The sequence below is a fragment of the Girardinichthys multiradiatus genome, chromosome 12 (genome assembly GCF_021462225.1).
Source record: "Girardinichthys multiradiatus isolate DD_20200921_A chromosome 12, DD_fGirMul_XY1, whole genome shotgun sequence".
In the NCBI taxonomy this organism is placed as follows: Eukaryota; Metazoa; Chordata; class Actinopteri; order Cyprinodontiformes; family Goodeidae; genus Girardinichthys; species Girardinichthys multiradiatus.
In genome coordinates, this window is record NC_061805.1 from 10,410,709 (window position 1) to 10,425,404 (window position 14,696).

The window sequence follows — 14,696 nt, forward strand, 5'->3', positions numbered from 1 at the left end:
TGCTTTTATACAATCAAACTGCCCAGGTGCCTTAATGACTAAATCCTACATATTTACATGATAGATTGAAGTGCTAGTGCAATTTAGTGCATTGTCTGTTTTAAATAAAGTAAACAAACTAGAACATTAATTCATAATTCTGGCTATGAGTGTTCGGGTTTTGTTCAGTGTTCCTACCATTTTTATTTGCACCCTTGTAAAGACATGTAGAATAAAATCAAATCATATTTTATTGCAGCACCATAATCCCACACTAACTTTTTTTTTATTTGAGTACTTCTGTATGATGAGAAAAAAATAGCTTTTAAGAAATAGTTGCTTCTAGCAAAATCGAAAGTATTACCATTATTAGTACCCCCAACAATTGTTATACTTCATGTGTCCCTAAGGTAAAAAAAAAACTGACTTGATATATTTCTTTTAGCCCCTTTGTACTAGGCTGGAGCAAGGCTCATGTTTATCCTGACATCACACATTGTGCAGGATGGTGAGGGAGGTAAAACAAATCCCCAAACCTCAGTGTTTGAGTACTGCAGCAAAGAGTGGACTCTTAAAGTTTCCCAAGTCTTCATAACAATTTTTAGACTCTGCATGTCAACTGGTTGCTTGGCAGGGAAACCAGAAAAAATCTTTTTCTGTCCTGCCATCACAAAAATAAACATGCAGAGGTAAATAAATTCTACTGGGACTTTAACTTCAACCGTGTGCCGTTTGCTCATTGAGACTAAGGGTATTTTCACACCTGAGATGTTAAGTCCTTAAAACCCACAGCAATTGCACTATGGTTGAGGACCAAAACAACCGTATGAAACCTTTTGGAGGAGGTGGTCTCACCAATATGAGGTTCCATTAGTGCCAAAAATATGTCTATGTGTCTATGTAAGCTGTATATGTACTGTGCTTATGTCTATGTACGCTGTGTATGTTATGTGATTATGTTAAGTGTATATGTTAGATGTACATGTTAGGCGCCGTTTAATTCAAAATGAAAAGAAACACTGTTATTATAAATTATTAATAAATACTATATTCAATAAATAACTGCCCCCATGAAACAAAACAAAATATATAATAGAAAATGTATTTTTTTAGTTTGTCATGTATTTACTTACTTCCAGATTTATGCATTTAAACTTTATTTATATTACAATTTATTTCAAGATTACTCTAATAATGGTATTTTATTTTTTGATACTTTTATTTAGTAAAGCTACTTTAAATATTTCTGGGACTTGTATTTATTTTTTACTCCATGTATACTGACTTCCCTCCTCTGTTTTTTTTTTTTTTATCCCCGTGAGGGGATGGGTGGTTGCAAAAGTACAGATACAGTGTCATCACCATTCTAGCAGCTCACTGGGGTTGAGGGGAAGTGCAGGGTGCTTGGGGGTGTGTGGGGTATTGGTGGGAGGTGGGGACTAACATAAGCGCTTAACATACACTTAACATAGACTCGTACTCGTACTCGTCGTCTTCCGCTTTATCCGGGACCGGGTCACGGGGGCAGCAGACTCAGCAGAGACGCCCAGACGTCCCTCTCCCCAGACGCCTCCTCCAGCTCCTCCGGGGGGAGCCCAAGGCGTTCCCAGGCCAGCCAAGAGACATAGTCCCTCCAGCGTGTCCTGGGCCGTCCCCTGGGCCTCCTCCCGGTGGGACATGCCTGGAACACCTCCCGAAGAAGGCGTCCAGGGGCATCCGGTATAGATGCCCGAGCCACCTTAACTGGCTCCTCTCGATGTGGAGGAACAGTGGCTCTACTCCGAGCCCCTCCCAGATGGCCAAGCTCCTCACCCTATCTCTAAGGGAGTGCCCGGCCACCCTACGGAGGAAGCTAATTTCAGCCGCTTGTATCCAGGATCTTGTTCTTTCAGTCATGACCCTGAATTCATGGCCATAGGTGAGGGTAGGAACGTAGACCGACCGGTAAATCGAGAGCTTTGCTTTTCGGCTCAGCTCTCTCTTCACCACAACGGACTGGCACAGCGCCACCATTACTGTGGCAGCCGCACCGATCCGTCTGTCGATCTCCCGCTCCATTCTTCCCTCACTCGTGAACAAGACCCCGAGATACTTAAACTCCTCCACTTGAGGCAAGAACTCCCCTCCAACCCGAAGGGGACAAGCCACCCTTTTCAGGTCGAGAACCATGGCCTCGGACTTGGAGGAGCTGATTTTCATCTTCCGCTTCACACTCGGCTGCGAACCGCCCCAGTCCGTGCTGTAGGTCTTGGCTAGAGGGGGCCAGCAGGACCACGTCATCTGCAAAAAGAAGCTCACTGGGGTTGAGGGGAAGTGCAGGGTGCTTGGGGGGGTGTGGGGTATTGGTGGGAGGTGGGGACTAACATAAGCGCTTAACATACACTTAACACAGACATAAAAAGCCCTTAATGATCTAGCTCCGTCATACATCAGAGATCTGATTGCTCCATATTGTTCCATATTGTTTCTAGAATTACGCTGCTCAAGGTGGCAGCAGGTTGGAGTAGCTCTGTTACTTTTGATTCTGATTTATTCTTTTTTGGGAACTATTCCTCTTGTGGTGGATACAGTTGATTTTTTTATTTTTTTTTGGAACACTGTCCTCTCCGGTGTCAGATGCTGTGCAGCTTGGAGGATTTTTCCTAATACTTTCTATTTTTGGACATTTGTTATGATGCATTGCCATGGCAACGGGGTTGTTTCTTACAACCGGGAGCAGCTGATTAATATCTCAAAAGCTCAAATAATACTTCAACTACAACCCCAGATCCCTGATGAGTTGAAAAGGAGACGCCGTGGATGCAGAGCAGGAGCTAAGAGAAGAGAGAGAAGGAGGAAGTTCAAACCATCTCTTCCGTCGATTATGATGGGCAATGTGAGATCGTTGGGAAACAAGTTGGATGAACTCCAAGCCCTACAAAGGACCCAGCCAGAGTCCCGGGCATGCAGTATTATGTGTTTTACTGAGACATGGCTGCAGGATCCCTGACTCCAGCGTCTCTCTGCTGGGCTTTTTAACCATACGAGCATACAGAGATTTAAAGAGGAGCGGCAAATGTAAAGGAGGTGGACTGGCAGTACTTGTGAACAACAGATGGTGTAATCCAGGACATGTAACTGTGAAGTGTCATCTCTGCAGTCCAGATATTGAGCTGTTGGCAGTAAGTTTTTGTCCATATTATTTACCCAGAGAGTTCACCAGTGTTATTTTGGCAACAGTTTACGTTCCACCTTCCGCTGTTGCCGACACTGCATGTGATGCCATCAGCTCAGTTGTTGCTAAGCTACAGACACAAAACCCCAATATTTTTGTGGCAATTTCTGGTGATTTTAACCATGCTTCACTCTCTGCTACACTTCCAACATTTCAACAGTTTGTCAGCTGCTCTACCAGAGAAAACAAAACATTGGATTTGTTTTATGCAAATGTCAAGGACTCATACATCTGTACAGCAAGACCTCCTCTAGGCAAATCAGATCACAATCTTGTTCTTCTCTGCTCGAAATCTAAGCCCCTTGTTCAGAGGCAACCTGTAATAAAGAGGACTGTGAGAAAATTGTCACAGGAAGCTGAAGAAGCTCTGCAAGGTTGCTTTGAGGCTACAGACTGGGACGCACTGTGCCAGCCACATGGAGAGGACATCAATGCCATGACTGAGTGTGTAACCGACTATATAAACGTCTGTGTGAATAACACCATCCCCACCAGAACCGTGAGATGCTTCCCCAATAACAAACCTTGGATCACCAGTGACCTGAAGGACCTGCTTAACAAGAAAAAAAGAGCCTTCAGAGAGGGAGACAGAGAATTATTGAGGAGTTTACAGAAGCAACTTAAAGTCAAGATAAGGATAAGAGACAGCAAGGAGGTGTACAAGAAGAAGCTGGAGAGCAAGCTCCAGCAAAACAATATCAGAGATATGTGGACAGGGATGAAGAAGATCACGGGCTCCAGGCAGAGGGATGATCGGACCGATGAAGGTCTGGACAGAGCCAATGAACTGAACACATTCTTCAATAGGTTCAGTTCAGAAACAAGCTTTGCATCTTCCTCTCCTGCTCACAGCCAAACAGACATTCCACCCTCCTTTGTCCCACAGGACCCACAGCTGTCCAGTAACACCTCAATTTTTTTATCTTCCACCTCAGCCCTAGACCCTTCTGCTTCTACATGTTTGCCTTCAACCATATCAGAAGATGCTGATGCTTCCTTTGCTTCCCCATTCCACCTGTGTGTCTCAAGAAGTCAAGTGAAGATGCAACTGGAGAGACTGAATCGGAATAAGGCTGCAGGTCCAGATCATGTCAGCCCTAGAGTCCTAAAGGCCTTTGCAGAGCAGCTCTGTGGGATTCTGCAGCACCTCTTCAGCCTTAGCCTGACCCAGAAGAAGGTTCCGGTGTTGTGGAAGACCTACTGTCTTGTTCCGGTACCAAAGAAAACTCACCCATCAGTCCTCAATGACTATAGACCTGTTGCCCTGACATCTCACATCAGGAAGGTCCTAGAGAGACTCCTGTTGGCCCACCTGAGTAAGCAAACAGAAAAGCATCAGGACCCCCTTCAGTTTGCTTATTGCTATGGAGTTGGAGTTGAAGATGCCATCATACACCTGCTTCAACAAACCCACTGTCATCTGGACAAAGCCAGCAGCACTGTGAGGATTATGTTCTTTGATTTCTCCAGTGCATTTAATACAATCCAACCTGATTTGCTTTGTCAGAAACTCCAGAAGACTCAGGTGGAGGCCTCAACAATCTCCTTGATCAAAGACTACCTTACAAAGAGACCACAGTTTGTGAGACTGAAGGGTTATGAGTTTAACCAGGTAGTCAGCAGCACAGGAGCACCACAGGGGACTGTACTCTCACCATTCCTTTTCACTCTGTACACCTCAGACTTCCAGTACAAGACAGACTCCTGTCATCTGCAGAAATACTCGGATGATTCTGCAGTCGTGGGGTGGATCAGAGATTGACAAGAAGCTGAGTACAGGAAGGTGGTGGACCGCTTTGTGGCATGGTGTGGAAACAATCATCTCATTTTGAACGTGACTAAAACAAAGGACATGATTGTAGATTTTAAGAGAAACAGGAATAAGTCAAAAACTATTTCTATCATGGAAGAAGAAGTGGAGGTGGTGGAGGAGTATAAATACATCGGTGTTCACCTGGACAACAGACTAGAGTGGAGATGCAACTGTGAAGCCATCTACAAGAAGGGACAGAGCAGACTGTACTTCCTGAGAAAGCTTAGGACCGTCAGTGTTTGCAGCAAGATGCTTCATATGTTCTGTTGTAGAGAGTGTGATGTCTTCTGCCATAATCTGCTGGGGAGGCAGCATCAGAGCCAGGGACTTAAAAAAGCTCAACAAGCTGATAAAGAAGGCTGGCTCTGTTGTGGGGACTCCTCTAGAACCTCTTGAGATCATTGTGGAAAGACGGATTCTTCATAAAATGAAGAACATTATGGAGAACCCTGAGCATCCTCTTCATGAGACTGTCCTACAACAACAGAGTGTCTTCAGTCAGAGGCTTCTTCAGATCTGCTGTAAGACGGAGCGCTACAGGAGATCCTTCCTGCCCACAGCCATCAGCATCTACAACAGCTCTTTGAAGAAACCTTCATAATGAGCTACAACAACATTTAATTTCCCTTTGGGATTAATAAAGTATTTTTGAATTGAATTGAATATATTCCTAACAGAGCACTTCGTTCTCAGACTGCAGGTTTACTGGTGGTTCCTAAAGTCTCTAGAAGTAGAATGGGACGCAGATCCTTTAGTTATCTGGCTCCTCTCCTGTGGAACCAGCTCCCAGTTTTAGTCCATGAGGCTGACACCGTCTACTTTTAAGACTAGGCTTAAAACTTTCCTTTTTGATAAAGCTTATAGAGTGGCTTAGGTTATCCTGAGCTTTCTCTGTAGTTATGCTGCTATAGGCTTAGGCTGCTGGAGGACATACTGTCCACGTTCACCCTTTTCGCTACATTCTCACACTACTCTCCAATTTTTCATTATTTGCTGTTATTTCAGCTTTTAACTTTGTTGTCTCTCTTTTTTCTCTTCCTAGAAGCTACACCTGGCCTGACTCTGTGTCTACCTGTGACATCTTTCTGGAGAGGGGCATCGTCCAAGGCTCTGCTTGCAACAACTTAATGCTCACCCTCTAACGATGATCCACATGGCCTGGCCCTGTCTTTCAATGTTTAACCCTTTCTCTCTCCTAGACATTGCTACTGACTGAGCTTCTACTGTGACCGACTCTATGTGCTTTCTTTCAGACTCTAACCTTGAAAACTGGCTCAGAGTTTATCTGTTCTTTCTAGATGAAACGACTAAAGGAGCTACATCCATTAACATTTACTTTTCCTTCCCATTGAAAGTATTCCTGGATCAGTGCTTCTTTGTTCTCTTTGTGTCTCTGCTATGTTCTCTCAAACCCCCAGTCGGTCGTGGCAGATGGTCGCTCACACTGAGCCTGGTTCTGCTGGAAGTTTCTTCCTGTTAAAAGGGACATTTCCTCTCCACTGTCGCTACATGTATGCTCAGTATGAGAGATTGCTGCAAAGTCAACGCCAGTGACTGTCCACTGTCGCTACATGCTCATCCAGGAGGAGTGAATGCTACAAGTCTCTGACTCGATGCAATCTGCTGGGTTTCCTTAGATAGAAAACCTTTTTATCCTCTTTGAATAAATAACTGAATCTGACTGCACTGTTCAATGATTAGGATTAATTGGAATGTACAGTACAGATCAAAAGTTTGGACACACCTTCTCATTCAAAGAGTTTTCTTTATTTTCATGACTATGAATATTGTAGCTTCACACTTAAGGCAATATAACTATGAATTAACACATGTGGAATTATATACTGAACAAAAAAGTGTGAAACAACCGAAAATATGTCTTATATTCTAGGTTCTTCGAAGTAGCCACCTTTTGCTTTGATTACTGCTCCGCACACTCTTGGCATTCTGTTGATGAGCTTCAAGAGGTAGTCACCTGAAATGGTTTTCCCTTCACATGTGTGCCCTGTCAGGTTTAATAAGTGGGATTTCAAGCCTTATAAATGGGGTTGGGACCATCAGTTGTGTTGTGCAGTAGGTGGATACAGTACGAAGCTTATAGTCCTACTGAATAGACTGTTAGAATTTGTATTATGGCAAGAAAAAAGCAGCTAAGTAAAGAAAAACGAGAGGCCATCATTACTTTAAGAAATGAAGGTCAGTCAGTCCGAACAATTGGGAAAACTTTGAAAGTGTCCCCAAGTGCAGTCGCAAAAACCATCAAGCGCTACAAAGAAACTGGCTCACATGGGTCTTCCTTTCCCCAGGAAAGGAAAACCAAGAGTCACCTCTGCTGCGGACGATAAGTTCATCCGAGTCACCAGCCTCATAAATCGCAGCTTAACAGCAGCTCAGATTAGAGAACAGGTCAATGCCACACAGAGTTCTAGCAGCAGACACATCTCTAGAACAACTGTTAAGAGGAGACTGTGTGAATCAGGCCTTCATGGTAAAATAGCTGTTAGGAAACCACTGCTGAGGACAAGTCACAAGCAGAAGAGACTTGTTTGGGCTAAAGAACACAAGGAATGGACATTAGACCATTGGAAATCTGTGCTTTGGTCTGATGAGTCCAAGTTTGAGATCTTTGGTTCCAACCACCGTGTCTTTGTGCGGCGCAGAAGAGGTGAACGGATGGACTCTACATGCCTGGTTCCCACCGTGAAGCATGGAGGAGGAGGTGTGATGGTGTGGGGGTGCTTTGCTGGTGACACTGTTGGGGATTTATTCAAAATTGAAGGCATACTGAAGCAGGATGGCTACCATAGCATCTTGCAGCGGCATGCTATTCCATCCGGTTTGCGTTTAGTTGGACCATCATTTATTTTTCAACAAGACAATGACCCCAAACACACCTCCAGGCTGTGTAAGGGCTATTTGACAAATAAGGAGAGTGATGGGTTGCTGCACCAGATGACCTGGCCTCCACAGTCACCGGACCTGAACCCAATCGAGATGGTTTGGGGTGAGCTGGACCGCAGAGTGAAGACAAAAGGGCCAACAAGTGCTAAGCATCTCTGGGAACTCGTTTAAGACTGTTGGAAAACCATTTCAGTTGACTACCTCTTGAAGCTCATCAACAGAATGCCAAGAGTGTGCGGAGCAGTAATCAAAGCAAAAAGTGGCTACTTTAAAGAACCTAGAATATAAGACATATTTTCAGTTGTTTCACACTTTTTTGTTCAGTATATAATTCCACACGTGTTAATTCATAGTTTTGATGCCTTCAGTGTGAAGCTACAATATTCATAGTCATGAAAATAAAGACAACTCTTCGTAAACGTCTTTGTGAAGGTGTGTCCAAACTTTTGGTCTGTACTGTATGTACCTGACTTTTGTGAAGTGCCTTGAGACGACATGTGTTGTGAATTGGCGCTATATAAATAAAACTGAATTGAATTGAAAACTGAACATAAGCACCTAACATGTACATTTAACATATACATCTAACATAAGTGCCTATATAAGTGTTATTCTAACATATGCACTCAACATATACACTTTACATATACACTTAACATAAGCACAGTACATTCACAGCATAGATAGACACATAGACGTGTTACATAGACATAGACACATTACATATACAGCTTACATAGACACATAGACATGTGCATAGACACATAAACATAACCATAGACACATATACATATTTTTGACACTAATGGAAGCTCATACACCACAGGTCACCCTGAGGAACAGTGAATTCCAGTGTGGAAGCGTCATCTGTTGCCGCCTGACAGTAACTCATTCACGAAGTTTTAGGTCATGTAAAATCACAGAGCAGGGTCAGTAGATGTTGAGAGGTCTGAACGCTTACATTCATTTGATTGATGTAATTAGGTAACACTGAAACTAAGTGGTTGAATTACTTTTTTTGTCAGGTCAGTTTATTTGGGTTACACCATTCAACTTTATGTATCGACGAATATGCCCAGGTTCTTATGGGTGAAAGTCAGCGTTTGAAAATCATCTTTAAAATCTAGCGTTATTTAGACATTTAACACTAGATGGTAGCAGAAGCTCTATTTGCTACACCATGTGTGGATGTGTGCTGATATGGTTGCTCTGCGGCCTGTCAGCAGCCTGCAGATATAAATATTTAATAACCTACCACTGTTGCAGCAGGAATGGAAGAGGAGAGCACTCTGCAGCCCAAATACAACAGCTCAATAGGCTCTGTCTGTAGAAGTTAATGATTGCTACACATTTGAATGCAGTGCAACAAATATTCTTCCAACTAAGTTTAATGCACAAAGTTAAATTTGAGAGTTACTTGCACTATCATGAATAAGGGATCAAACATGGAACATTTACAAAAAGTTGTGTTTCCACACAGAGGCTCATAAAATTCCTCAACTAATATGAAATGTTTATTTTGGAATCTTCAGATTCTCATTTGTTTTTATGTTCTTTCTGCCATTTATATTAAGTTTTATGACGAGAGACAAGTTAACAAGATAAATGTGTTCTTTCTTGCTTTTTTTTAATGATCTCTGCTGATATTGCTTTAGAAATTAAATGAGTAGCTTCACCTGATGGCAAAGAGATATCAAAGAGAAAACTGTGCAATAATATCACACTGGCATAACAGCTTTCAGACCCACCCACCCAAAGATTAGGACTGCAGTGCTTTTAGGTTTAAACTGTCTCATCCTGTGCTGCAGTGCAATCTCTTTGCTGCACGCAGCCATCGTGGTGTGACTGTGCCCTCCTGTGTTGGACAGTCAGTTTGCTGTTTCTGCTTCTCGTGGCTCCGAGTCACAGACGGCCCAAATTTTGGCCGGGGCTCCTCAAGAACTGCGGGGCTCTGGGACATCTGCAATGCAGGAGTCTAAATTTAGCATCAGAGGTACAGGGATAGGAGGAGAAGGAGAGGGAGACACAGACAGACATGGAGACAGAAGAAGGACGAGAGGACTAGGAACAACAATGATACAAGTTCTGCAACAGCAGTCCACGTCTTTCATCATGCTAAATGCTAACTTTTCCTTTAATTTCTCAAAAACTGTCCAGTTCTGTCTAAACTTAAAAACAGACAACTTAAACATTCTTGTTACTGAGTAGAACAGCAGAAACCTCATAGAAAGTTAGGCATGAAGAGCATTTAACAGTGCAGGTGTTTAAGTCTCATAAAAAGCAGTAACCCAAGGACATGCTTGCGAGACTGCAGCAGCCTGAGCAGGAATGGGTGGCTCTGAAATGTTGTGCTGCAGTGTTTATGGCTTTATCTCAAATGGTCCCGGGAGAACCGAGCGGAGGGAGAGGTTTAATTATGTATGCAGTTGCTTCACAACAGAATTTGCTGACAGCTAAGCTCAGGACAGATAGCAGCAGCACGGCCAGATGAAGGACGAGTCCACAGAATGTCCATCCGGGACCACCAGCCTGCTGAGCTGATCGGACTCTAATTTAAGTAAATGTGGCACACTCCCAGTCTGAATTGGTCCATGCTGAGTCTGGACTTTCTGTGTCACTGCAGGGAGATGACTGTCAATGATTCTGGGTTCAGATAGCTGAGCAACCTACTCATGCAGTAGCATGGAATAACAAAAGCACTGTTTGATACCCCCTTTAAGGTATTCAGGGTGTGGTCAAAAGCCTCATCTTGGTTTTATCCTGAAGCTCTGCAGCAATGTTGACTTCCTTCTGGTCAGCAATAACAAAAATATCAGATTCACTCCCTTTGAAATTTCAATCATGGCTGAAGCCTTTTTATTCATGTTGTTGGGACCTACAGCCATGGATTTCAACAATAAAACTCCGAAGTGGAAAAGGGGGGTAGCAGAGGACTTCCCATGATGCCACTGCCCGTATAAGACCCCCACCCTTCCCACATATCGCTCTCTTCCACACGGCCTTCCAGAGGGACCGGATAGGGGAGGAAAGCGCGCTGATGTCTTTTGCTGGCAAAAAGACATAAATTCAACTGGATCCAAAGCCATACGATCATCGGTCATATGTAAAGTTAAGTAGAATTAAATACTGTCTGAGTATCCGGTATTTTCATTCATGAATGGGGATAATTAAGGTACAAGCATTGCTGACTGTCTCTCCGAGGCCCCGCAGACGCAAACGGTGTTCGAGAAAAGCCCCGGCCTGAAGGAAGACGGCAGAAACTACAGCGGACAGGACGAGCCGCCAGCTCTCCGGAGCTAACTCTTTTGTTCATAGAGCGAACGCAGAGGTTAGCTACCGAACTAACCGCTTGTTGACTGTGGATACCTTCTTCAAACTTCGCCCTTGGACAACATTCCCTCACCATGGTCAGAGGTTAGGTTTGGGCAGATTAACAGTTAGGATGAAATAATCTGAACATTTTCATTCTATGAAGTTTTGTTTTGTGGAACCTGGCTATCTTAGTGCTAGTAGGCTAGCTACGGCACGTGACGGTTCTGTGTTCTTTGTATGTTTTAATGTTAAGATAAACTTTATTTAAAGGGTGGTTTTAACCAGAACATTGCTCATAACGCGCCGTCCGCGCTTATGCATTTTAACCCTTTCATTAATCCTGGTATTTCAAAGGTATGTGTTGATTCTGGTGCTAAGCTATCCGCTTCTTTGTTAGCTTAACGGCTAACCGGTAGAGAACATGTGCTACTAAAGACTATTCAAAAGAAAGGTTGTTGGTTTTCAAGCTAGTGAATAATAGTCCCTGAACATCATTTACTAGATTTGATAACTAAGTAAAGACCATTAAGCCCCATTTCTCCAGAAAGATTTGGCTCTTTTCCAAAATACTCAATAATATTTCTTCAAATATTATTTCAATAAATAAAGGCAGTTAATTAGACACCGTTGAGAATTAGTCATCCAGGAGATTGGTTTTATTCAGCAGATCATTATTTAAAACATTATTTTATTAAAATAATATTTTATCTGATCTTGCATTGTGAAGGGTTGTCTAGATGTTGCTGATTATTGCCTAAGTTAGTTCCACGACTAACTTAACTTAATTTCCGGATTCTTCAAGATAATCCTTGCTTCTCAAACATAAACATTGCATGGTAATGTTGCATCACTCTTTTTGGTCATGATTTCTAATCATCTTTAATCAACTTGTTTATATTGTACATAGTCCATTAGTCTTCATTATTCTTTAATTCTGCTTGGTAGTTTAGTTGGATTGTTTTAGTATAGTAAAGAGTTTGTTGATTGAAATATGTTTGACTTTGAGTTGACTTATTTTTGTTCATAAATTCTTGTATTTTAAGACATTGTGTGAATTCATTCCATATATGTGCAGAGTTTATGCTGTTCAATAATGTCAGAGCTTGACTCACACCTTTCTATTTTGTCTTAATACCATCGCCTTACTGGGCTGGTATTCACAGGACAACCCTTAACAGACCGAAATATTATTTGATAAAATATTAAAATATTAATATTAATTATTAAATAATATTCTCACATTCATATTTACAACATAGTGGCGTCCCTGGGTGGGCATTATCATGAACATCTTACACTGTACATAAATGTGAATGAATAAACCACAACTGCACATTATAGATGTACCAAGTGATTAGCTTAAAACCAGCTGTCACTGGTCACAATAGGACTCAAAACATCAGAGTTCTAACATCAGATGTCACTGATTATATTTAAGAGAACAGTATAACTCGTGACATTCCAGGAGTTCACAAATTTAGACTTTCGTCAAAATTAATAACTCCAATATCTCCGTGCTAGTAACAATCAACTCTGCTACATAAGCAAAATTTTAGATGTTCTGACTCAGTCTGGTTTCTTCTGTGTAAGCAATAACTTGAGACTTGGTTTAACTTCAGTTAACCTCACTGTCCAGACAGTTGCTGCACATCTGTATCCAGTGGCTGTGTATGGTGTAAGACCACAATTTGAAACTAAATTGACTTTGCAGTTAGTTTAGTATCTGACCTAATTTTGATGCATGTATCAATTCAGGAACTTTATAGTTTGTTTTATGGTTTGAAAGAACAGGATTTAATCTAATCACCCTGCCTGCCATAAAGGGGGGTGAATCAAAAGTCAAATTGCAATTATTACACTTAGGAGGTGTAGCAATTTTCTTTTTCCTTTGTATTGTAAACAAAATTCCCTTAAAGGTTAAGAGTAGTGTCTAATCACTAGCTCCTCCCAAGAAGGGTGAAAAATTAACTAAAATCACAAATATCCTTAGAGAAAGGAGTAGCATCGTAACACTTGGAGCATAGTGTTGTCATAAGTCACAGGTTGAATGATCAACTGGTGCACCCATTTTATTTTCAAATGTTTCCAATATATGTATACATATATAGCTGGACATACATTTGTTAGATGTTGTTGCTTTTAGCAACATTCTCATAACTTTGTTGTTGTTTTGTAGTGTCTGCCAGAATGATGGAATCACACTCCATTATGAATTCAGCAGACGTGGAGATGCAGAAGGTGGTGGTTGCTGATCTCATCCGTTTGTCTCCAGATGAGCGGGATGCTTTAAATCAATTTGACCTTGCTGCATGTGATAAAAAGATTCAAGAATTACTTGACCTAATTGAAAATCCGACTAGAGATGCAACTTGTTTATATTGTACATAGTCCATTAGTCTTCGTTATTCTTTAATTCTGCTTGGTAGTTTAGTTGGATTGTTTTAGCATAGTAAAGAGTTTGTTGATTGAAATATGTTTGACTTTGAGTTGACTTATTTTTGTTCATAAATTCTTGTATTTTAAGAAATCGTGTGAATTCATTCCATATATGTGCAGAGTTCATGCTGTTCAATAATGTCAGAGCTCGTCTCACACCTTTCTATTTTGTCCTAATACCATCGCCTTACTGGGCTGGTATTCACAGGACAACCCTTAACAGACCGAAATATTATTTGATAAAATATTAAAATATTAATATTCATTATCAAATAATATTCTCAGATTCATATTTACAACAATGTCAAGATAAATAATTCACTGGAAACATTTGATAGTTCTAGTCATGATCTTGGTTTAGTTGGGTTTGTTTTATTTGTCTTCTCTCCATCCCCCTCCCTCACTTCGCTTCTGACTGAGCATTCAATGTGCTCTTCAAGAACAGCAGAAACACTGTCCGACAGCCAGATTGTGATACTCAAGTTCTGCCTGTTATGTTTAAAGTAGCACACAGACATTTACCAGAAAGTATACAGACACTTTGGACTTCTCTGCATTGTCTTACAATTTAACAACAAACCTTGTTTATTAGGTTTTTATGTGATACAGGTGTTTCCCCCCAGGCCCCCAAGAATCCATCTTGGGGCCCCGCCTATACAATATCTACATGCTTGCCCTAGCTTAGCTTATGGCAACCAACAAGATAAGCTACCATAACTATGCAGATGACACAGCTCTACGTTACAATGTCACCAGGTGACTATGAACCCATTTGAGCGCTGGGTAGATGCATAGAACAAATCAATATGTGTATGTGCCATAATTTTCTTCAGCTGAAAAAAACCAAAACTGAAATAATTATTTTTAGACCAAATGAGAAACCATCAAGAGTAAATACACAGCTTCAACAGTTACAACAGCTTAAAAACACTGATCATGCCCAAAATCATCCAGGTGTAGTGACTGACTCAGACCTGGATCTCCAGAGGCACATAAACACAATTACTAATACGCCTTTTCCACTAGTCAGTATTCAGAGCG